Source organism: Periplaneta americana, chromosome 11 (genome assembly GCF_040183065.1).
Source record: "Periplaneta americana isolate PAMFEO1 chromosome 11, P.americana_PAMFEO1_priV1, whole genome shotgun sequence".
NCBI lineage: Eukaryota > Metazoa > Arthropoda > Insecta > Blattodea > Blattidae > Periplaneta > Periplaneta americana.
The window spans coordinates 172,456,140-172,480,074 of record NC_091127.1 but is presented as its reverse complement, the minus strand read 5'-3'; positions in this window follow the sequence as shown (position 1 = coordinate 172,480,074).

The window sequence follows — 23,935 nt, the reverse complement described above, 5'->3', positions numbered from 1 at the left end:
CAGGAAGTTTCTTCACATGGTAACCTAGTTGGATTTAAATTTGACAATCTAATCACATCTTTTTTATTTTAGTAGGTTATTTTACGACGCTTTATCAACATCTTAGGTTATTTAGCGTCTGAATGATATGAAGGTGATAATGCTGGTGAAATGAGTCCGGGGTCCAGCACCGAAAGTTACCCAGCATTTGCTCAAATTGGATTGAGGGAAAACCCCGGAAAAATCCTCAACCAGGTAACTTGTCCCGACCAGGAATCGAACCCGGGCCACCTGGTTTCGCGGCCAGACGCGCTGACCGTTACTCCACAGGTGTGGACTCTAATCACATCTTACCGTGTATAAATATTAATACTTGATTTCATATAGATTGATCACACGAATTGAATGGTGAATTGTATCATATAAGATACCTAGAATACCTGTTTTTAAATTTGCCTTTTCCTTTGTATTTCGTATTTATACAGGTGTTTCGCGTCAGATTGAGCATGTCTTTCATTGACCGTTCATGTTTTGTCTTGAAAGTTCGAGCATGCGTGTCAGAATATATTTCGCATCTATCTCCTACATAATAGACCTATGTTGTATCATAGTAGCAAACAAACTGTCCTATGAACTGTTGATGAAGTCCCTGTGCGTGTCGTTAATGGGTGATAGTAATTTACTAAACGAGTGCATATACGCTGTTTATCCGTAATTTTCTTTCTGTAGGAGAATTGAACAAAATAGTTCAGAATTTTAATTTGTGTTTCTTTGTGTTTCAGGTAAGTTGCTGAGTATTTCTGACTGTATGACAGTTTACCTAAGAAGTAAAATTGAATCTCCAGAACGCTGTGTTTGTAAGTACAGTGAAACCTGTTCAAGACGGAAGTAACATGGTCCTAATTTTTTTTCCGTTGTGGACAGGTTTCCGTATTATTCAGGTGTGACATTAAAATGGAATATTTTGTCATTCATATACATGAAAAACAAAATGACATGCCGCAAACTGCAAGAAGTACAAAATATTCCGTTTAACACTCGTCACATTAAATCAGCTTTCTGTCGCTTATTACGTTGGTGAATCATCTTGATTAAAATCTCATTTTCTGTATAAATATTATCGTAACTCACTCATTAGTCATTAAACATTACTAAAGTTTACTAATCTCATTCTATTTAATATCTAACACTATACTCTAATACTGTACTGCATATCACTGCACATTATTAATTAATTGGACTAGGAGTCATCTATTAGAAGCCTTGAATTCTGGTTTATTTAATTTCTTTCCCAGTTCAATAGCTTGCTTTGCAGAACAGATCCAGAAATTGGCTTGTTCTTTGAAAGGTCATGAATAACCCACTCTCACAACTGTTCATTTATTTCCACATAAACAGTTGCTTTCTGGTTCCTTTTGTGTCACCAATATCGGCCGCAAGCCACTCACTCATTATGATCTTTATTTTTTAAAGTGTCACACCAGAGTTTTCGACAACTGTACTTCAATATTATTTCACATAGACTTTGTTTCTAATTTTCCTTTATCTCGATTACTTTTACTTCATCACTTAATGTTAATGCAACATTTCATGCAACTTTTTTTTTACCTGGAAATCACTACACTTGCGCTCTGTTTAGCTACGACAGTATACGGGTCTGAAAATCTTTGAAGGGACTCGTCTGCCTACTCAACAGGGTAATAAAATTTATGACCGACAGGCCAACACACCCTCGTACCCTCTACAATTTTGCAAAGAAAACTTGTTTTTATCTTAGTGACCTACATATTTCGTATATTCCTTGAAATTACACGCTGTTTCAAAACATAGTTACAAAATATAGTTATAAAATACAGTGTGTGTCCAAAATATTGTTTCCGTTTTGAACAGTAGCAGAAAGTTTCCGTTTCCGCGTTGGACAGTTTCCGTTTTATTCAGGAAAAATTACACATAATACATACAAATTTTGTCGGGACCAATAAATTGTTCCGAAATAGACAGGATTCCGGGTTGTTCAGGTTCCGATTTGAACAGGTTTCACTGTATTATAAGACTATAGTTAATTTTTAGCAAGCAAAGTAATAGTTTGAGGTATAGTAAGCTACTTGGAATCTTGTAACGAAGTCATTGACGAGAGGAGAAATTCAGAGAGAGAAAATCTGAAAAGTGTACACTATCTTGTGTCCTTGGAAAGTGACCCTGAAATGTATGATTAGAGCATATTTGTGAGCTCCAAATTCGCAGGAACGTGCTTCACTGCGTCTAATTGAAGAGAATTACAGAAGTTTGAAAATATGGAAGCCGAAGGGATAACGTAACCTAGTAGCTTACGTTAGGATGCGAGAGCTGGCCTAGGAAAGCGGATTTCACTACTTTCTGTAGGTCCCCAAATTCAACACGATAGTGGGTGGAGACCGATCCCATACATTGGCCGAAATTTAATGATAATTTTTTTTTTCCCGTGAGGACTCGAACCAGTGTTCATTTCGTACCGCTGGCTATTGTGCGGGACTAATATCCATTTAAACTGGACATTCATGATAGAATCAATGGGACTGATGTATTTTCAGTCTTAGAAATATTTTTGGAAATTATAAACAAATTCTCGAGACGTGATTGTTCGTAGTTTTGTGTTTCAGTTTTGCTTGAAAATGACATAGTGTTATAAACAATTTGTTGCAAATGATTATACGCAAGAACGTAAATAATAACTTTATTGTAGAACATAAAAAAGTCCACGCCTGTGGAGTAACGGCTAGCACGTCTGGCCGCGAAACCAGGTGGCCCGGGTTCGATTCACGGTCGGGGCAAGTTACCTGGTTGAGGTTTTTTCCGGGGTTTTCCCTCAACTCAATATGAGCAAATGCTGGGTAACTTTCGGTGTTGGACCCCGGACTCATTTCACCGGCATTATCACCTTCATCTCATCCAGACGCTAAATAACCTAAGCTGTTGATAAAGCGTCATAAAATAACTCAATAAAAAATAAAAAATCCTCCTTTTTGAGAAAACTGGCTCACTTAGAGAAAAAGAAGTCCGCCGAATTAGCTCTGTGGTAGCGTATCTGCCTCCAGACTAGTCGGCCCGGGTTCGATTCCCTGCAGGATCAGACATGTTCATGTAAAATTTCTACTTCGAGTCTAGGACAGATGTCTGTGCACAACTTTTAATCACTAAATTGTGCACCAATATGCCTGGGTTAAATCCCAAATCTCTCCGCAGTACATATGAAGGGAAGGTTATGTCATTGTTGATAGTGATTCGTCGGTCGGATGGGGAGTTAAACCTGGCGGCCCTCTTGGTGCCATTCGACAAGAGTAGGCTACGTGCCGGCACCGGGTTTCCCATTCTCCCTCATCATCATCATCCTCATCGATTCCCTACACTACACTTACACATACACTCACCATAGTACACGACGTTACTCTTCACTACACATGCATAATGAGGCCTGTCGAATTGTTGTGCAACTTGAAAATGGGTCGAAGTCCTGCCATCTATTCGCAGGGTTTGGAACCCGAATCACACAAAGTGAAGTGGGTAGGCATTAGACACAAATACACAGATAAAAAAAAAGAAATACGCGTGGCATTATTGGAAAACAGAGGGATTTATTTGACAATAAACGCGAAGAGAGCGCTGATTGATTATGACCACGCGCTCAAGAAATAAGGGAGTAATATGTGGTCCCACTTTAGTTCAAGAAGTACAGGGTTCTTATTGACAGGGCTTTATGAGGCCGCTCCGCTGCGCATTTTTTTCAGCATATGTCGAACTCGAGACTTGACGAGTTTCGATCTGCATGAGTCTAAGTTTGAATCATAACTCTTCCGAACGTCATTTCTTATTGCCAAGATCGAGGCACCGATAGGCAAATTAATGTTTAAAATTAATTTGAATTTTTAGGAAAGAACAAACGATCCATCGGACACTTCGTCTAGGACTTAAATTCACATTTGTGTTTCCTCCAGTGGAAAGCTACAGGAAAATGAATGGTATGACATCGAGCTAAATGGACATCTTTTTTTCCCATTTTATTAAAAGTGGTTCATTTTGAAATCGTCCTTGCAGGCTATTGCTGAAAGAAAAGGTAGAATACTGTATATAATCGTGAAGCCAAGAGAAATTCACTTCTAAATTGCTTATTTATGTCCGTTTTCTGGAAAGACAGTTACCTGTACATACAGAGTTATCTATGATTTAACGCGCTGATATGTTTGAAACGAGTTTCTGAAACAACAGTTATCGTCATCTTTACAGTTATCTGTGCTTCAACTGGTAACTGTGCCTCGGCCTGTAGTTACCTGGCTATTAGTACTGATTCGAACAAATACCGATATGCAGCGCTACTGCATTACTGTTTCGTAAACTATAATAACTGATATTAAATAATAATATAGATCACAATAAATTAATTTACTTTACTATCGGTATAGTTTAAAAATTTGGCGTTTTATTTACGTAACTTATGGTAAATGTTCTACAGGGACATCATTTTATTTTTACTTCAGTTTTTATTGTACCTGAGTTTTTTAATGTACTTCACTCCCACCCCTTCTATTAAGGAAGTTCCAACTCCACACAGAACCAAGACCGCAGATAGTAAGCAGTACTGAGTTACTGAGTATAGTACGTTCCAGAAATATGTTCGCGTTTTCCAGTGACGAAAGATCTTTCAATATTGAATCATATTTTCGCACAGGTACTGTCCGTTTGCCTACGTCGCATCCCGATTTCCCCCACCTGCTTCTGCTCGCCCCTCTGTAATAGCTGGGCTGTCTTAGCTCTTTCCTGAAAACATTAATTTCTCTTAGGAATTTGACGTTTACGTAATATTATACAGCTGTTTAATTTAACTTAAATAAAAGGGCCTCGTTAAGTAATTAACTGTCACGTGATTTCCTCCCTTTCTACAATCCTGCGGCATAACCACTTGGACGGACAGTAGATAGCATGTGTGAGTAATTTTATATTTTCGGGTCGGGCAGAAGTGAAGATTGAATTTACAGTACGTAGAGTAGGTACAGAATTATTTCAACATGAGTTACTAGTACGAAGGACGAAACTGGCAATTGGAATTAGATGCAATAGTCTATAGTGCGATAATATGCACAAACGAACTGAAGCCCGTATCGAAATGAACGGCGACCATTTTCAAAATTGTGTTTAAATATTCATATTATGATTATTTTTTACTTTAAGTTCTTTCTCTATATTGTACGCTAATGTGCTGTAGACAGTATAATATACACTGCATAATGAATACGTTCGCATGGATAACTCACTTCGTGAGTAAAAACACTTATTGTTAATACAGTACTGTACTTTGATTAAAGAAAAACCTAATGAAAATTATCAAACTCAAAATCGCGATATTTCCTAGTTTACGTAAATGGATGAACTACTTTTCTTCCTTCCTATACCTAGTAGAGTGATTTGTGTTTTACGCCAGTATGATCGAACTCCAGTCTTGGAGGGGGGAGCAAGCGGTGTTTCCGGTTCTCTAAAGGTATAGACAGGTTAATATTAAAAATGTTAGTAAAAATAAAATGATGTCCCTGTATAAATGTTCTACTTTCTATGACATATTAGGATAATAATGTGTGTTTGTAAAGACAGTTTCGAATATCTTCAGCTTAATTTTCGTCATAACATCACATTCTATGTCGTCAGTCAAGGAATATTTTATTCTTGGGTGCTCTACCAATGCCAATGGTATTTCGTTCTCCGATAAGTCCATTTGAACACATGAAAGCATTCATATGGATTAATGTAACATATTTTTACATTACCAATATGGCTTCCATAACCACCACAACTGACTGTGGTTGCAGTTCTGTAGCAGAAATTACATCTAGCCCTCTCTCCACTAGTATTATTTACCTCGATGATACGCCAAATACAAACAATTATTGCCTTTTTAATCATATTACGATTGAGATGGAAGAGTACATGTACACTATCGTTTATCACACGGTTCCTTAATTAAAAAGCCTTGCTCCTACTAGTATAGAGCTCGGTGCCATATTACTACTGAAAACTTCTGCAAATAAAAATAACTATAAATAACTAAAAAAATCACTAAGAAAATCCTAGTGGAGACATCTATGTACAACAAGAGATACTGAACTTGAAGTTACCTCAACTGTTACTTATGAGATCTGATAAATCTACATTTCACTTTTCGGAAGCTCATGAAATTTATCAGTGCAGTTAAATGTATAAGTGCAGTTAAGTAACTGACAGTTAACTGAGGTGTACCAGAAACCGGGCGTTAGTTGATTAAAAAGAACAAGAAAATTCTGATTTTTTTATATTGAGGTTTGCTGTACATATGTAAATATATAATAAATCAGGTTGAGGTTACAAGATTGCAGTCATTTCAGACTAAGTTTAGTAATCATGTAGCTTTCCTATAGTATCCTGAGAGCTCCAGCTGTTCCATTAAAATCGTTTTCCATTGTTGTGTACAATGCTGGTGTCAGAAATCCTGATGAGAAAGAGCAGAAGTCGAACTCAGTAGCCATCCGGCTAGCAACCAGTGCGACCTACAGTAGCGTGCAAATTAATCCGAACACGACATATTTTTACATTTTCTGTCATTGTTGGCCTCATAGCTGCTCATACCGCTTTAATTGACATCTGTAGTACCTGTAATTCCATTGTTGAAGGTCTGTCGTTATTTTTTTTTTAAATATGTGACATTTTGCCTGTCGGTTTGTACTTATAAGCATTTCAATTGTGTTGAAGACTTAATACTGCAATCCTGTGTACATTCTGTCGTCTTCACAAATGGATACAACTCCACGAAAACGGTCTAAAATTATAACATTAGCAGAGCATTCTTCTATGACACAGAGGAAAATTGCTGCAGAATGTCACATCGGTTTGGCTACTGTTAATTCGATCATAAAACGATACAGGGAGACTGGATCGATCACACCCCAGAAAAAAGGAAACTGTGGCCGGAAAAGGAAGACTTCACCTGCAGATGATCGTTTAATTGTCAGGAAAAGTAAATTAAATCCTAGACTAACTGCTGTCGACTTAACCCGCGAGTTAATGGCTACCACTGACTGGGGCGAATATTCACGTCACAACAGTGCGGCGTAGGCTTTTGGAAGCTGGACGAAGGGCTCGTAAGCCTATTAAGAAGCAACTGCTAACCCCTGTTATGTGCAAAAAACGCTTAATGTGGGCAAAATTACATCAACACTGGACAGTGAATGACTGGAGGAATGTACAGTACTTTTTTCCGATGAGTCTCATTTCGAGGTCCACGGCCACCGTGTTTCTTACGTACGGAAAGGATCCGAAAAAGTAACAGCAGCTCATCTCCAACAAGCACCCAAATATCCCCCTAAAGTAATGTTTTGGAGTTGTTTTACACATGAAGGGCCTGGAGCATTAATACTTATCAAGGGAATGATGAATTCTAACAAATATATTCACTTATTGGAAACCAGAATCGTACCCCAGCTGCAAAAATCATTTCAGGATGGCAGAGGTGTGTTCCAACAAGACCTGGCACCATGCCATACGTCTCGAAAAACTACAGAATTCTTCAACAAGAAGAATATTCAGGTACTCCCCTGGCCAGGCAACTCACCCGACATCAACCCCATTGAGAACTTGTGGTCAGTTTGCAAAAGAAGAATGCAAAAAATGGATTGTTCTACAAAGGAGAAGATGATTTCTGCCCTCATTGGTGTATGGTTTCGCGATTAAGAAATGAAGAACATTTGTGGGAAATTAGTGGAATCCATGCCAAATCGTCTCAGAGCTGTTATTATGAACAAGGGAGGCCACATAGATTACTGAGGTATGTCTTAGATCCTTTTTTTTTTTTATCCCGTTTGAGTGTTTTTGCATAAGTAATTACGTTGTTCGGATTAATTTGCACGCTACTGTAAGTGACGGTCGCACAACAGGTGTATGTCGTATACGAGACTGTCAGCGATTGGAACGAAATACTATGTTGAAGTCATTTGTTTACTACAAGGTTTATGTATCGTTCAATGCTGCAGTTATCGGTAATTTCATAGAAGACGGGCACTTGGTTGAATATAGTAAGTATTACCAACTTTTTTATTTCAGAGTTAAATGTTAGTGATCTTTTAGTGACTTTTACATGTTAGTTCTAGGGTTTTTTATATTAGGTGTCGCCGTGATTTTCTTTTAATTTGATTGGTTATAGTTGTCATTTGTTCTAGAATTTTCATTAATTTTGATTGGATAATGACGTTATCAGTTTTTCTTGGTTGTTTGACGTGAGTGGTGTTATGTTGTGTCTGATGGCTAAAGTTATTGAAAGTTTGTCATTTTATGATTTTTGTGATTTTCTTTCGATTTGATTGGTTATAGTTGTAATTTATTCTACAATTTTCATTAATTTTGAATGGATAATGACGTTGTCAGTTGTTCTTGGTTGTTTGACGTGAGTGATATTACATTGTAGATTTGTCTGCATTTGTCGAATGCGCATCATCATGCTTACGAAAAGGCACTTTTCAGAGCCAATAATTTATTTTGTGTGCACAAGGTTGGATTTTGAAGTAAGAGGGAAAGGAAGGAATCCGTGTTCTGAAATTATTTATTAAATTTTGTGTCGATTTTGGTTTAGTTCTTTCGCTGGTGAATAAGGATTGTGTTGAATGTTGAGGAGAAAACTGTTTTTCTGTGGTTTAAAGGAATTATTTACGTTATTTTATGTAGATGTTAAGGTGTAATAAGTGTTCGAAGAGAATTTCATTTAGTGTAAAGACGTGGTTTATTTATGCAAAGTTGACTGTACGACAAAGTGTTGGTTTAGTTCTTTGTTGCTTGTATGGTTTAAGTTTAGATTGCCTTAAAGCCTGTGTCATTTATACTGGAAGTGAAGTGGTTGTCGATGAAGACGTCAATGAGAATTGAATTTTATTTGATAAGATGATAAATTATGTTTTGCTTTGTGTTTTCGTGATTTTTGGGAGTAAAGTGCCGACGAAAACTGCCAGAAAAGTACTATCAACTATGAAGTTCGAATGCTACGAAACGCCAAAAAAAAAAAAAAAAAAAAAAAAAAATCAAAGGCAAAAAATTAAATATATTTTCATTTTTTTTTTTTTTGGAGGGCTTGTTCTTCTTTAAAAATATGAATATATATTCGATTTTTCGATGGTTGGTGATATTTGGACTTCATAGTTGGCAGAACGTTTTTGGTAGTTTTCGTCAGCCATGTTGGATTTTGCCCGTCTTCTAGGAAATTACCCAGTTATCTTTACAAATTGATATTGAGGAGTAATCGCCCTCAAAACTACTTATGATATCGTAAGCGAACTTTGGCTTGTACTCTATTTAGCATTACGAAACGTGTTTTCGATTTAGACTATTTGGTTTTGATTGTACGAGTAGCTTAGAATTCAGTACGTCTTAATTCTCTGGACTTCAGCACTATCCTTTCGAAGGGAACTCTTGCTTGTTCGTTGCTTTCTTGCCTTGACTCTCCCAGTCTAACGCTGTGGAATAATGGCCATTTGAGTTGTGTAATTTGTAGGGTATGTGAAATTGTTTCATCTGTTTTTCGTTCTTACGTTGTAAAATTATTCTAGTCTGATATTTGTATTCCGTTTATAACCAGATTGTAGACCGCCTCTGCTCTTTAGAGCTCATTTCACCAGTTCTTTCTCACACACACGCACGCACACGCACGCACACAAGAGCGCGCTTCGATTATTGTGACGTTTTGTTAAGTGACCTAAGTTCTGAATTGTCAGTCAAGTTACAGCGAGCTCAGAATATGTGCGTCAGATACGTGTGCAACATCCGACGGTATGATCACATATCACCGTCCTTCGCAAGTCTCTCGTGGCTCCGACTTAAAGAACGTAGAACTTTACACTCTTTGTCTTTACTCTTTCGAATTCTGCACACTTCAACACCAAATTACCTTTCGTCTCGTTTCTCTTATCTATACTCTAACCACGACGTAAATACCAGATCACTTATCTGTGGCACGCTAAGTATACCTCTTCATAGAACATCTTGTTATGCATCATCTTTTACAATATCCACCTCGCGTCAATGGAATTCCTTGTCACAAAGTATTAGGGGCTGCAAGACAATAAACACCTTTAAGAACAGCTTAAAAGATAACCTTATTAGCATTTCACTCCAATCATACTGATTTAAACTATCACTGACTACATTGTTACTTTTTTCTTTAGACATCATCCTGATTGTGCTGTATTTTAATTGTCTCATAATAATCTCTTTCTATTATCTAATATTATTTGAAATATATTAACATTCTATGTATTTTAGTTTAATTCTGCTACACAGTTTATTTCAATGTTTAATTAATAGTTCATAGTATTTTGTTGTTTAATTCGTAAATAACTTTTGTATACATGTAACTCTCATCTAAATCAAATTGTTGAATTATTTGTAAGTTCATGCATATGTATATACACTTTTTGCTGGTTGAGTGGAAGAGAAGGCCTTACGGCCTTAACTCTGCCAGCTAAAATAAATCATTATTATTATTATTATTATTATTATTATTATTATTATTATTATTATTATTATTATTATCATTGTTCATACTTGGGATCCATAATGAGAGTCATTGCCCTATAAAACCGCACAATTTTCTTTTTTTCTTTTTATTGTCACCGTTCTTAGAATTCAGACAGATTTTTACCCGCGATACTAATTTGTTGTTGTTTCAAAACTGTATAATCAATTGATTTTATTCTGTAACTATAAGACTGTTAATTCAGATAACTTTTGTTTTCTGTGTAGATATTTCCATATTTGAAGAGCATAGTATCAAAGTTAGACAACTCCATTTTTTGCGATTTCGAGATATTGATTGTTTCTCGACCGAGCGGGCTAGCGGCGTGGTAGAGGGCTGGCCTTGCATTTGGGAGGTTTTTTTTTTTCATTTTAGTAGGTTATTTTACGACGCTTTATCAACATCTAGGTTATTTAGCGTCTGAATGAGATGAAAGTGATAATGCAGGTGAAATGAGTCCGGGGTCCAACACCGAAAGTTACCCAGTATTTGCTCATATTGGGTTGAGGGAAAACCCCGGAAAAAACCTCAACCAGGTAACTTGCCCCGACCGGGAATTGAACCCGGGCCACCTGGTTTCGCGGCCAGACGCGCTGACCGTTACTCCACAGGTGTGGACATTTGGGAGGTCCGGGGCCGGCAGTCCTAACTGAGGTTTTTCAAGGATTCCTCAGTTATTTCCAGGCAAATGCCGGGATTGTACCTCTTGAAAGTCCGGCCATGGACGGCGATCCTTCCCTTAATCCTTTCATATGTGTGAGTGAATGCTGTGTAATGTCGTAAATGTTTGCGTTGTATCGGAGGTGGCCCTGGCATTGAGCTGATCCCTCATCCGGGGAGGCCCTCCATGTCCTTGTGTGGTCAGAAAAGTATGTATGTGATCCATAGATTAATTCCTCTCCCGACAGGTCGCGGCCCTGTAAGGCCCGGGTGGCGTGGATCGTGTAATTAGAACCTAAAAGGGAGAGGTTAAACTAAGGGAAAGAAGAAGAAGAAGATGATGATTGTTTCTCATAGAATTTTGTGTGCTGAATGCTATTCTGGAATTGTTTAGTTTCACAAACCCGACAGCACAGAGCGAAAATAGCACTTAATTGTGCGCTTTAGAATCAAGATGTAGCCAACTCCACCGTGGCTTGGTTTCATATTAGGACAATTCCTTCAGTAGCCAATGAGAAGCGCACATTCGTACCATATTTTCCCACCACGCATCGCGAATGCAATATGGCTGACTGTTTATGTAATCGGTTTGTAAATGAATAAGTACTGTTTTATGTAAATTTGCTTTGAAAACGAGTTAGAAGAAACTTAGATTCAAAAATAGACAATTCCACTTTAAATATGGCTTCGTTTGGTTTCAAAAACAGACAACTCCATGACTTAGTTTCAGAGATTGACAACTCCACTTCTAAACTTAAATTTCGACCTGGATAGTAATTTATTATACCCTAGACCAAAAAAAAAAAAAAAATTGTGGACTCATTCTCGATCCCACAGTCCGTTTTGAGAACAGCGAGGAACAACCTAGAGAAGTCTGCAAAGAAAAACGGGCAATTTATCTGCCATGCTGCAGCGATATAACATCAAGACATGGGACGTTATAGAAATTATGATTGGGGCTAGAGGCACAATCCCACGGGAGTCCTTGGAAGTCTTCCGAAAATTAAAAGTTCCTGACAGCACCTTGGACATGATATCCTCCGCTGCTAAAGTCATCGATTAGCATAATTAATCATCACTTTTATTCTTTATAAAATGTAATTTGTATTGTAGCCTAAATCGTTTGTTGCATTTCCAATACATTTCTCAATGATAGCCTACCTAACTAGGGTTTCTATTAAAGAAAAAATTGAATTAAATATAAATATTCATTTAGAATTGATTAGGTTGCCGATTATTAAACCCTGGTTGGGATGGCTATCAACTATCTAACTGTCTATCACATTTTGAGACTCAAAAAATATTTCTATGACCCATGAGAATGTTTAAAAAATGTACGTATAACGGTGGCATTGGTTTCCAAGGATCTAGTTTTTCGCCTCGTCTGTAAAAAAAAGCAAAAGTGGAGTGTCCAACTTTGATACCAAGCTCCTCATTTAATTTTTACAGCATTAACTTGAATAGGCTTGTTGACTAATTCATATGATAATATAGTAGTATATTAAATTATATTTTACGCAACTTCTTGAATATTTTATACAACCTTAAAAATCGTACTTGATATTACTGTCATGAAGTGATTCAATAAATACGCTAGTATTTTAATTTTCCAGTCGCGCTGTCAAACATAAAAAGAATAATAAACACAGAAAAAGTAATTCATCATCATCATCATCATCATCCTTCACGCATTAGGAAATTGATTCCTGTATCAGCTACTGAAATTGGTCCATCCATCTTTTGGCTGGTCTCCCAATATCTCTTCTTCCCCAAGGTTTATATTTCCAAAACTTAGGGGAGAGTCGGGTAGTATCGGACATCGGGTAATATCGGACAGTGAGTTTCTTTCATCTACCACACGATGATAGTACCTGATTGACATGGTTACGTTTCTGTGATGACGCATAGAGAAACATAACCATGTCAATCAGGTACTACCATATGATGGTAGATGAAAGAAACGCACTGTCCGATACTCCCGAAGTCCGATACTACCCGACTCTCCCCTATATGGTATCCTGTCCTCCTGCATCCTTGAAATGTGAGACATCCATATATTTCTATATTCTTATATTTTGTTGTTTAATTCATATATCTCAAGTTCTTTTCTTATTTCTTCGTTTCTGTTATGTTCTATTTTCCTGTAACCGGCTATGCTTCTCAAAAATTTCATCTCATTTGTTTGTAATCTAGAGGCATCTGGGCACTGACATCACCTTATAAAATTTTAACAATGTATCTTTTCTAGCTTTTGATTGCAGGGTTCTTATTGTTCCATTTATGTATTAAATTTTTCTCTTATTTCTTTTTGATCATTGTCTCCTTTATAAGATAAGATAACGCCTAAAATTTTAAATTTATTTACCTGTTCTATAATACTCTTTCCTATTACTATTTTAGATCTTACAGGAGATTTGCCACAAAATGCCATAGTTTTAGTCTTATGTACAGATATCTCCATATTATAGTTCTTATTTATTTTCCATAACTCATGTACTGCTCTCTGTAGGTTATTTTCATTATTTGCTATTACTACCTGATCGTCAGCGAATAGCATCGTCATTATGAAATTATCTTCATTAAAATTCTGTGTATAGTTCTTTATTTTTATTTTCCATTTTCTTAATATTTCGTCCATATATATATATATATATATATATATATATATATATATATATATTTATATAATCTGCGACATACTACAGTCTTGTCTCAAACCTAAGTTAACTTCCTCTAGTCTTATCTGTGTATCGCCAGCTATTTGTATTTTAGATTTATTATACAGGGTGATTCCTGGGGTTCGATCCCAGGTGGTGACAGGATTTTTTCTCGTTGCCAAACTTTCAGAACGGCCCCGAGGTTTACTCAGCCTCCTATAAAATTGAGTACCGGGTCTTTCCCGGGGGTAAAAGGCGGTCAGAGCGTGGTGCCGACCACACCACCTCATTCTAGTGCCGAGGTCATGGAAAGCATGGGGCTCTACCTCCATGCCCCCCCCCAAGTGCCTTCATGGCATGTTACGGGGATACCTTTACCTTTTTTATACAGGGTGATTCAGACCACCCGTGACAGTCATTTATTTCCGAAACTAGTGCATTAAAATTTTCGAGAAAAAAATATTTATTACTAAACCACATGTGAACTTTCACTTGAGCTTAATTTCATCAATCAACTCTAACAGGAAGTAGGGTCAGTGGCGTATCACTTTAAAATTTCAAATGGAAGTATGGGTCAAATAGGGTACCATTTGATAGAGCTCTTCAAAACAAACAACTTTCATAGGAAACGTTTTTATTAATTCCTACTCTTTCAATGAGAAAACGTACGAAAAGGCAATGGGTGATTCGGGAGACCTGCCAGTCACTTGACCACTCCGAAGTGTTACGAGTCCCTGACAGTGTTAGAAGAAGAGTACAGGTGTGTGCTGCTGAGAACGGCAGACAGTTTGAACATTTATAGAAATTAATGGAATTGTCCACTCTTTCAGTAAAATGTCAACATTAATTATCTTGTTTACATTTTCGTCTTTTAACATTTCTCAATATTGATGGGATTATCTTTTTGTACGTTTTCTCATTGAAAGAGTAGGAATTGGTAAAAATGTTTCCTGTGAAAGTTGTTTGTTTTGAAGAGCTCTATCAAATGATACCTTATTTGAAGCGGACTCCTATTTGAAATTTTAAAGTAATACGCCACTGACCCTACTTCCTATTAGAGCTGATTAATGAAATCAAGCTCAAGTGAAAGTTCACATGTGGTTTAGTAATAAATATTTTTGTCTCGAAAATTTTAATGCACTAGATTCCGAAATAAATTACTTACGTGTGGTCCGAATCACCTATTGCCTTTTCGTACGTTTTCTCATTGAAAGAATAGGAATTAATAGAAACGTTTTCTATGAAAGTTGTTTGTTTTGAAGAGCTCTATCAAGTGGTACCCTATTTGACCCATACTCCCATTTGAAATTTTAAAGTGATACGCCACTGACCCTACTTCCTGTTACAGCTGATTGATGAAATCAAGCTCAAGTGAAAGTTCACATGTGGTTTAGTATAAATATTTTTTTCTCGAAAATTTTAATGCATTAGTTTCCGAAATAAATGACTTACGGGTGGTCTGAATCACCCTGTATATGTTTCTAATCACTTCAACTAGATGCAATGGAATACCTCTATTATATAATATTCTCCATAATTCATTTCTATTTATTCTATCAAACGCCTTAATATAATCAATAAATGTTAAATGCGTTTCTCTATTAAATTCTTTATGTTTTTCTATTGTTTGTTGTAGAAAAAGTAATTAAATAGCCGTATTTAACAATCTCCTTATGAGATAGTGACAGGAAAGTGATGAATCTTCTGCAGATATCTGAGAAGACTGGGAGTAGCATTCACAAACTGCCTCTGAACTTCGTAAGAACAAAATATTTCTGCGCGGCTGTGTCCTGAAAAGCCTTTAGGATAAGGTTGCAAATGTAATGGTACTAATCTTATTGACTTTGCGTTCGACGCTAGGGATTCAATTTACAAGCTATTCGAACGCGAATTTCACGCCCCAGCCGTGACACATCACCCTCCATAGCGTCGTGAGTGATGCTTGTTGAAGGGGGTTACAGTTCGATGCTATATTGAGTTACCTTAACTTCGACATGGTTGAGAAATGTCACCTGTTCCACTAATTACGTTCGGAAAGCTTCTGCGAGTTGTGTGAATGGCGCTTGAAAAGACGATTATGATTATGATTATAAATTGAATTAATCTACTTGATATTAATTGCACAAATTTGTATAGCTTAATGAAAGTATGCTACTTTGTATTGTATATATTTGTATAGTTTTGGCCGATGAATTGTATATGCATTAAATTGAATAGTAATCTATATAGCTCTACTGATAAATTGTTTGTGTTTATAATTTGAGGTAGTTTGCATGATATGTATTATCAATTTCTGTATATCACAACTGGTTGAATTGTTTATGCCTTAAATTTAATTAACTTGTTTTGTATTATACATATAGGTCAACTTATGAATGATCGTTTGCGTTTGTAAATTTAATAATCTGATTGGCTATGTATTGTATACTTTTAGTAGAGCCATCGATGTAGCTCAGTCGGCAGACTCGCTGCGCTGCTGATCCGGACCTGCGTTCGGGCTTGGGTTGGATCCCACTTTGGTCTTTGGTTTCTTCCGAGGTTTTCCCCAGCCGTGGGACTGAAGCCGGATGGTCTATGGCGAGTCCTTGGCATCAACCCCTTTGATTTGATTACCTGGTTGGGTTTTTCCGAGGTTTCCCCCACCAAAAGGCAAATGCCGGGTAATATTTTGGCGAATCCTCGGACCTCATCTCATCTCACTACATCTCGCAAAAAAAAAAAAAAAAAAAAAAAAAAAAAAAAAAAAGTAAAAATTGTAGAGAATTACTAAATTGTAAAACTATAAAAATTTGAAAAAAATGTAATTGTAATTGTAATATTGTAAAATGTTGACTTGTTCCACATCTTAAAGCTTCATTGCTCATGTAAGATCTATGGAATAAAATAAATGAATGAACGATTCAAATCCTTCGTCTGTTTTCTATCGATGTGTTTTTACATTCACTTAAATTGTAACTTAACATTTGTTTCGGTATTAATCGCTTCGTATCTTAAGCTGTAATTCTAGTCACTTCTGTTCTAAGCGATGTAGTGCGACTGAGAGTGATAGATTCCCTGGTGTTGCTTACATGGGAAGGCAGGTTAAACCAAGTGTGCCATGTTACATTTAAGCATATATAAAGGAATCTGGGTTATTCATAGATTTCAAAAAGGCATATGACTCGGTTAAGAGAGAAGTTTTATATGATATTCTTATTGAATTTGGTATTCCCAAGAAACTATTTCCATTAATTAAAATGTGTCTGAGTGACATGTACAGAACAGTCAGTATTGCTCAGTTTCTGTCAGATACGTTTCCAATTCACTGCGGCTAAAGCAAGAGGATGCACTATCACCTTTACTTTTTAACTTTGCTCTAGAGTATGCCATTAGGAAAGTCCAGGATAACAGAGAGGGTTTGGAATTGAACGGGTTACATCAGCTGCTAGTCTACGCGGATGACGTGAATATGTTAGGAGAAAATCCACAAATGATTAAGGAAAACACGGAAATTTTACTTGAAGCAAGTAAAGAGATAGGTTTGGAAGTAAATCCCGAAAAGACAAAGTATATGATTATGTCTCGTGACGAGAATATTGTACGAAATGAAAACATAAAAATTGTAAATTTATCCTTTGAAGAGGTGGAAAAATTCAAATACCTGGAAGCAACAGTAACAAATATAAATGATACTCGGGAGGAAATTAAACACGGAATAAATATGGGAAATGCGTGTTATTATTCGGTTGAGAAGCTTTTATCATCCAGTCTGCTGTCAGAAAATCTGAAAGTTAGAATTTATAAAACAGTTATATTACCGGTTGTTCTGTATGGTTGTGAAACTTGGACTCTCACTGTGAGAGAGGAACATAGGTTAAGGGTGTTTGAGAATAAGGTGCTTAGGAAAATATTTGGGGCTAAGAGGGATAAAGTTACAGGAGAATGGAGAAAGTTACACAACGCAGAACTGTACGCATTGCATTCTTCACCTGACATAATTAGGAACATAAAACCCAGACATTTGAGATGGGCAGGGCTTGTAGCACGTATGGGCGAATCCAGAAATGCATATAGAGTGTTAGTTGGGAGGCCGGAGGGGATAAGACCTTTGGGCAGGCCGAGACGTAGATGGGAGGATAATATTAAAATGGATTTGAGCGAGGTGGGATATGATGATAAGACTGGATTGATCTTGCTCAGGATAGGGACCTATGACGGGCTTATGTGAGGGCGGCAATGAACCTCCGGGTTCCTTAAATGTCAGTAAATAAGTAAAGGAATCTGGAGCACTAAAAAATTGATAGGTAAGTCGTATGCATGTATATTTAAGTCAGCAGTCCGAAGACTAATTGGAATCTCGTAAATAACAGTAATATGACATCACTCATGAGGCAACTTAACCAGGAGATAATGGCGTATTGTGGCCATTTCCTTTCCCCCCATCATTGCATACATCGCTGACTAGTAACATAGTTCACCAATCAGTAGAGCCCGGCAGTTTGGGAAAATACCTTTTTTACTTAGTGGAAGTAAATCATTATTTGCATAGATATAGGCTAAATGTGATTTGGAGTAAATCAAAGTGATACGGCTAAATTTTATTATGCTTATTTTGCCTTTTTAAGGTGTTTTTTACTAATGCCTTTTTGTCATTTTAAAGCAATATTTCTCCTTTATTTGCAATTTTCTAATTAATTGTAATGTAATGTGTACGAAATTTAAATATTTGAAACATTGACTAACTTTACAAACAACAGTAAGTGAAAATATAATATAATATAATTGAGGGTGTCAGAAGCAAAAATGTATAAGTACACTTAAGTTATTTTTTTTAGATAATATTGTTGAAAGTGGTTTTCAATTTTAGTGTGTGTTATGGTTGAAAGATATATCCCTTTTCCACTAAAATTTTAGATGCTTTAGCTTACCCTGAATGCACTTAGGGGAGAGTCGGGTAGTATCGGACATCGGGTAATATCGGACAGTGCGCTTCTTTCATCTACCACCATAAATAATAATAATAATAATAATAATAATAATAATAATAATAACAACAATGATTTATTTTAGCTGGCAGAGTTAAGGCCGTAAGGCCTTCTCTTCCACTCAACCAGCAAAAAGTGTATATACATATGCATGAACTTACAAAGAATTCAACAATTTGATTGAGATGAGAGAGTTACATGTATACAAGAGTTATTTACAAATTAAACAACAAAATAGTATGAACTATTAATTAAACACTGAAATAAATTGTGTAGCAGAATTAAACTAAAATACATAGAATGTTAATATATTTCAAATAATATTAGATGATAGAAAGAGATTATGAGACAATTAAAACACTGCACAATCAGGATGGTGTCTAAAGAAAAAAGTAACAATGTAGTCAGTGATAGTTTAAATCAGTATGATTGGAGTGAAATGCTAATAAGGTTATCTTTTAAGCTGTTCTTAAAGGTGTTTGTTGTCTTGCAGCCCCTAATACTTTGTGACAAGGAATACCATTGACGCGAGGTGGATATTGTAAGAGATGATGAATAACAAGATGTTCTATGAAAAGGTATACTTAGCGTGCCACAGATAAGTGATCTGGTATTTACGTCGTGGTTAGAGTATAGATAAGAGAAACGAGACGAAAGGTAATTTGGTGTTGAAGTGTGCAGAATTCGAAAGAGTAAAGACAAAGTGTGTAAAGTTCTACTTTCTTTAAGTCGGAGGCACGAGAGACTTGCGAAGGACGGTGATATGTGATCATATCGTCGGATGTTGCACACGCATCTGACGCACATATTCTGAGTTCGCTGTAACTTGACTGACAATTCAGAACTTAGGTCACTTAACAAAACGTCACAATAATCGAAGTGCGACATTACTAGAGTTTGCACTAGGGTAAGTTTTAGTTGCTGGGGCAAGAAGTTTCTCAAGCGACTCAAACAGTGAATGGAGGAACAGATTTTTTTTATCGTTTCTTTAACTTGAAAATACCAACTTAGATTATTATCAAAAAAGAAGCCAAGATTTTTTACGACAGATGAATAAGGGATTAGCGTGTTGTTAAGGGTAACAACTGAAAGATTACTGTTATTGAGGGAGTTTACTAAACGCTTATGTCCAATAATTATGGCTTGAGTCTTACTTGGATTAAGTGCGAGTCCGAAATTGGCCGCCCAAGTGGAGACAGTGGCGAGGTCACAATTTAACTTGTCAATCGATTCATTGATCGTATTGGGTCTGGAATGTATGTAAAGTTGTAGGTCGTCGGCATAGAGGTGATATCGGCAATACTGTAAGTTCTTTGATACGTCATTAATGTAGATAGAGAAAAGTAGTGGTCCTAATACGGAGCCCTGCGGCACTCCCGCCTTTGTGCATCTCCATTGGATGGTAGTACCTGAATGACATGGGTACGTTTCTCTATGCGACATCACAGAAACGTAACCATGTCAATCAGGTACTATCATCGTGTGGTAGATGAAAGAAACTCACTGTCCGATATTACCCGATGTCCGATACTACCCGACTCTCCCCTAACTCATGTTCTTAGAAATGTTACTTGTACTTCTTTGCTTCTGGCCCCCTCAGTTTACACTTTTTAATCTGAATCTTGCAGTTATTGGCAACTTTTTATGCTCTTATTTCGAACATGACATTTCTGCTCGTTATAAAAATCAATTAGTTTTTTTGCCTCGAACAGGAAACATTTATAGTGGCATTCAAGTTAGCGTTCATTTTCGGTAATAGCTGAAACGTGTCTACACAAGTATGCATGTTGCTCAGAAAGACTGCCGACAAACTTCGTGGAGTTGTGCAGAATAAGAATTGTAGAAAGTTTTGTTGAGTAATCAGTGTCGAGCTTCGTACCATTTTGGCACTTCACAGCCATTCTGTATTCATCTGAATTGAAGTGGGCTTGTATGTAATGTGGATGTTCTAATAAAATTCCCTTGAGAATTGCCTGAATCACAAATATCATGTTGCTTATTCTATTTGGTACATAGTATACAGGGTGGAAGTGAAATAGCCCTGCAGATTTTCAGAGCGTATAGCTCATGTTGTATGCAACAAAAAACTATAATATCATATTGGTGGAAAGTTCATAGTTTTTTTTTTCAGAACAATTTTTTTTTTTTTTTCAAAATTTTTAACATCATCCTTATTCGGTAACTATTGCGAGAAGGATCGTGTTTTTGTCCATATCAAAAGGAAAACTAATAAAGAATATGTAGTTCATTGCTTTCGCGTGTTAAATACCAGGTACGATACCTTGTTGACTACTTTCAGCCTGTTGTGGGCTATCTTCAAAACTGGTTGATCCTGGTTTTGCGTTTCCTGTGGTGTTGTGTTTGTGTAGTGTAATGAGGAGTCAAAAGTGTGTGTGTTGAGGATTTCATTTGGATGTGTTTTTGTTTGCCTGTATATTTCGTATTGTTCTAGTGTGTTTAGTTTCTTGTTTCTCGGTTGAATATGTAGAATTTCCATGTCTGTGTTTATGTTGCTGTAGGTGTGGTTGGCATTTGTGTTAGTATTTAATACGTGAAAGCAATAAACTACATATTCCGAAGTGATGTAGTGTTAAAAGTTGTGTATTCAAGACGTATAATAAAGAGTAATTTATCCCTCTGGCGTATTTCAATAGTGTGGACAGTTTTCGTGTAAATTTAATTTAAAAAACCTCTAAATTCAAGCCACTCCACGATGCGAGTTGGTTGCAACACAGCGCCAGAGAACAGCTCATCTAGCGAGACAGAGTTCGTTGATCTGTTATATCTGTATCACGAGAAGAGTGTGTTAGCGGCGATGTTGCCGGTCTGCTGGAACTTCAAACTCAATTTTCTAATTAACCGTGCATTTAATCACAAAACGTAATATAGGTTTTCTCTTCATTTCAGAGTATACCCTATCGTCCCTTCCAATCTGCGAAATTATTTCACTTCCACCCTGTATGTAGGACAATCCAGTGTGAAGGAGTTCAGCAATGTTACAACAACGAAGCAGACAGATCAGTGCACGTGTTTTTGGCATTGTCGTTTGTCCCAGTACCTGATGTCCCATCTTTTGAAAAACCCGGGATCATGTAAACGAAGCGTATTGTAGCTAGCCTAGTTACGATAGTCTATCCAGTCTGTTATTACCAGGCTTCGAGACTTCGGACCCAATAGAGCAGTTCAGTGGGAAATCTGCATAACGACGTACTGAGTATAGTGGTAAAGCGTACAGTGGGTGGGGGTACTGTAGAATGAATGCCAACAAATACGCAAAGGAAAATGCTCTGGATTTGAAGGTTCTGACGAATAATTTGGTTTTCATACAAACCTATTTTCAAACTGTGTCTGAAACTATTACACGGTTAGAAAAGTCGGAGCAAGAGATGCCGGAAGCCCTCAAATTAATTGAGGAAATGACACAGAGAATTAATGAGACATCAAGTACACCGGTTATTGAACGTGTAAAACAGAAGTGGAAATCAATTTTATGTAAAAATAACGGATATGGAACATTGTGTAATATAAATAGCAAATTAGTGGACATAGAGTCACCCGAGAATAAAGGACTGTCTCTTAGAGACTGCAATGATGTTAGGTTTTTTCGTTTTGCTTCTATCACATCATGCGACATAGAGCGCACCTTTTCACAGTACAAACTGTGTTTGGCAGATATCCGAAAAAGATTTACTTTTGAGACACTGAAAATGTATCTTGTAGTACATTGCATTTTGGTACTGTAACTGCACTTCCTAAAGACGACCAATAGAATAAATGAAGAAATTAAAATTGCTACATGTTTATTTCCACCATTAACACTGTGTATAATTAAACAAAAATGCTTATAAAAGATAGGAGAATAAATGCTATTCACAGTCTTTTGACATTGTGATTGTGTAATGTAAGTTATATTTACTTTCAGAATGTACATATGTGTGCGTTTCCCCATACTACCGTACTCTATTCTAAATAGCAACGTTGTTACCTCAACACAGGTCTACCTTTCACTACTTGCAGCGAGTCAACAACCTAGAGTACATGCACAGTAAAGTTATTGTATCGGGTCCCAAGTCTCGAAGCCTGGTTATGACTGATCAGCGCGGTTTTTAGGACGGAATATGGACATGAATCTCCATCACGGAAAAGCATGCGATTCTGGGACAAGCTGCTGACTAACTGTATACAAGAGATGTGACATACCAGATATTAAGGTTTCATTGATTTTTAAAATAGAGTATAAATCTAACAAATGCGTAGGATGTGTAACTCCACGCGTTAAGTGACTGCAAGAAGTAGTTTAACATTCTAATTATGATTGCAAGGATTTGTGTGTTCACATATTCCGTTCAGTCTTCTCTTTATTGATTTAAAATCCTGCATTGAAGAATGACAAAGCTTTTGTATGCATTTGAAACTCTTTCTGAATCTATAAGCGTGTAGTTAAAACATTAACACAATATTATTATGAAGAGCACATTTCACTAGGCCTATTGTTTACAAAGTTTATTTAAAAAAATGTACTTAAATGAATAATTATATGCATGTAAACTTGAATATAATAAAGTTCAAAGCTTTTCAATATTTCACTAATAAAATATGTTTTGATTCTAGTAGCCTACTTGTTTCCGTGTTTGTCTGTATTCATTTTGTAGGATAAGAATTATTTTTATTGTACCCTTCACTACATTTTGTATTTATGTGTTAGATATAGCATACTTGTTGCCAAAAATTTTATCGAATGATTGTTTATTTTATAGAATTACTTGTAGATACATCTTAAAATGTTTATACAGAATATGGTGTCGGAAATATTTTCACACTTACATACTTACTTACTGGCTTTTAAGGAACCCGGAGGTTCATTACCGCCCTCACATAAGCCCGCCATCGGTCCCCATCCTCAGCAAGATTAATCCATTCTCTACCATCATATCCCACCTCCCTCAAATCCATTTTAATATTATCTTCCCATCTACGTCTCGGCCTCCCCAAAGATCTTTTTCCCTCCGGCCTACCAACTAACACTCTATATGCATTTCTGGATTCGCCCATACGTGCTACATGCCCTGCCCATCTCAAACGTCTGGCTTTAATGTTCCTAATTAAGTCAGGTGAAGAAT